At 40.5% G+C, this 2,501-nt stretch overlaps 1 protein-coding gene across 3 annotated transcripts in view; it reads right to left on the bottom strand.

Moving 5' to 3' along the window:
* Window positions 1-2,501, bottom strand: part of LOC110030312 (ribulose-1,5 bisphosphate carboxylase/oxygenase large subunit N-methyltransferase, chloroplastic) — a 51,112-nt gene that overhangs the window by 36,436 nt on the left and 12,175 nt on the right. The window lies entirely within an intron of this gene.

Below are 2,501 nucleotides of genomic sequence, written 5' to 3'. Positions count from 1 at the left end.
GGAATATATATATATATTACATATTATTAAATAACTTAATTTAAAATATATTTAACCTTAACAATTGATTTCCTGAACAATCCCCCACAAATGCGATATTTCCAAAGGTTAACCTTCTACCTTCTCTTCCATTGCACGTGAGGCATGTCTCCACTGCTAGGGCCCAAGCTCAGCTTCATCCGCTAAAACTTAAGGCCCCATCTCCTCCCTTAATCAATCAAGCAAGCAGAGTAGTGCCTTCCTCTTTTGTCGCAAAGAACTTCCTCGAACAACGTTGCCTTATGCTTCCCTCCCAACTGCGAGCACCAGTGTTATTGCACGTGCACGACTAGGGTTCCTCCTTCAATTTCAAACCATCATCTTATTTTCTCTCGATTGAATGGGGCATTGACAGCAAGGTAAACTCTTCCTTTGAACACTAGAGTTGGTTATGATTCTTCCTTCTCCTTCCTTCTCGGGGTTCAAAGTCGTTGCTACAAAAAGATGGTTTTGTTCCTCCTTATAAAGCTGAAAAGGTCGTTCATCTCCCTCTCTTTCATCTCCCTCGCAATCGCATATTAAAATAACGAGCCAGAAATGCTCGATTACAAGGCGATACAATCTTCCCAACTTAAAAAAATTGTCTTTCAGAATCTTCACCAAGCGTCAAGTCACTTTTCATTAAGTAAACAAAACTTAAACTATTCATAAATTGTCATGATGAACAGGGATAATAAAACAAAGGTCTAATATAAGAAAACAAAATTTTCTCCATCAACTGAAGCTGAGTAACATCACATCTAAAGTAAGGTAACATAGCAACACACAAACATAGAAAAAAAACTAGAACAACACTTCTATAACATATAATAACATAACACTCATTAATCCCTAGTAATATCAACATCAATAGCAGGGTCTTCAGGCTCTCTACTAGTAAGGGAATAAACTCAAGGTCGAACTGGCTGTCTTAATTGACCATTGGTGGGCTAAAGTTGTAAACTCTATCCGTTTCTGATCTCCTAAAGTCTTCAATGAAGGAGCTCCATCTAATTATAGATCTTTAGTGCTCTTCTGGCCAAGTTGTCGACCCCAATTAATGGGATAAAGGCTTGTTGTTAAGGTTGTTGTGCTCTTCGGGCCAAGTGATGAACAATATATTGTTATATGACTAGGCTGACGACTTCAATAGCAAGTGTTGGAGCACATCAACTATTCACGCTTATGTCGTATTCCGCATTTGGCACAAATCACCACATACTCTAAGTCGTATCTCTACTAAATCCACTTGAATTGAACTTGGACTTCTTCCCATCGGAGCCCTTTGATTAATCCACATATTCTCCTTCATCAATACTCTTCCTCTCATTTGTCTCCTTATGCTTTTGAATAAGTTGATAATCGATCTTTACTATTCTAGCTCGTTCTACTACTAGTATTCATCGATCCTCAAAAGCACCAACTGTCTGATCGAATCCTTTAGGGTCCGTTTGGGGCCGCTTTTTTGCGGCTTCGCGGTCCCAAATCGCGTAAAAATAACGTTTGGCTCGCAGCGTCGCGGTACAGCAAAGTGAAAGCGGGAGAAAAGCCGGAAGCTATATCCACCCCGCGGCAGAGCTTTTAGCTCGCGAAAAGTATCCTTTTGCCCCTTCCCGCCGAGCCCCGCCAAAACCCTCGTTCCTTTCTTCCTTCTTCCTGCGTGAGCTCTTCTTCCTCGATCCCTTTCTTCTTCCCGCCGAGCACCGCCAAAAACTTCCTTTCTTCTTTCCGCGTGAGCTCTTCTTCCTCGATCCCTTTCTTCTTACCAACCTCGTGCCCTTGCTGTCTCACTCATTTGCCCTTCCTGCGTCGCTCCTCCGGCCCTCGCTCCTCCGCCCATTCCTCCGTCGCTCCTCGGCCGAAAGCAAGGCGAGAACCTCAAGACCCACAGCTGAAGCGGAGGAGAGCCAGGCTAGCAGGTATCAATTTCTTCGGCTGTTGAAATGCTATTCTCATTTTAATGCTCTGCTTCGTTATTCTCATTTCAATATGATTTACAATAAGCTGTTGAGCATATCACAATTTATTGCAGGAGGTTCAGAAGGAAACTGTAGGTTTATTTCTAGGGTTGCTTTTGTGAATCTATTTTTACACCTATGCTCATATAATTGTTGAGCATATCAGATGCTTCAAGTTTGCAATCATTTATGTATTAAATTGTCCCGGTCAATGATTGTATCCTGGGATGCATTATGCAATTCCTTCTCATGTTTTTTCTTTGAGGCATTTAGATACATACCACTCAATTCCTAAGTATTTGCATGTCTAACACCTAAATTTTACTTTTTTTACATTCATACCACTCAAATCTTTCATATCACATAAAAAATACCACAATTTTAACTTTCAAAAGTGAAATACATATTTTAATGCATAAGTAAGGTGGAATGCATGTAAACATTTCAGTTTAGGTGTTATGTAGATACAAAGGAATTGAGTGGTGCGTATGTAAACCTTCCTTTTTTTCATTTCATCCTTCAGTT

This window comes from Phalaenopsis equestris, unplaced genomic scaffold, assembly GCF_001263595.1.
Source record: "Phalaenopsis equestris unplaced genomic scaffold, ASM126359v1 Scaffold000697, whole genome shotgun sequence".
Taxonomy (NCBI): Eukaryota; Viridiplantae; Streptophyta; class Magnoliopsida; order Asparagales; family Orchidaceae; genus Phalaenopsis; species Phalaenopsis equestris.
The sequence above is the reverse complement of the archived record's forward strand: the minus strand, read 5'-3'. Positions and strand labels throughout refer to the sequence as shown.